Source organism: Grammomys surdaster, unplaced genomic scaffold (assembly GCF_004785775.1).
Source record: "Grammomys surdaster isolate TR1022 unplaced genomic scaffold, NIH_TR_1.0 958, whole genome shotgun sequence".
Lineage (NCBI taxonomy): Eukaryota > Metazoa > Chordata > Mammalia > Rodentia > Muridae > Grammomys > Grammomys surdaster.
In genome coordinates this window covers 303,001-303,240 of record NW_021605377.1, presented here as the reverse complement: position 1 = coordinate 303,240, position 240 = coordinate 303,001, and positions in this window count along the sequence as shown.

The following is a 240-nucleotide window of genomic DNA, read 5'->3' as shown; positions in this document are numbered from 1 at the left end:
CGTAATAAGCTTCCCTAATGAATTTTTCCAAAATTTAATGTCCATGTCTGAGTATTATGATTATTTCTGTAAAAAATATGTATTATTATTATTTCAGCACTTGGGAGGCCAAGGCACAAGAACTGTGAATTTGAGGTTATCCTAGGCTATATATTAAGACTCTTTTGTCTTGCCGGGCGGTGGTGGCGCACGCCTTTAGTCCCAGCACTTGGAAGGCAGGGGCAGGTGGATTTCTGAGTT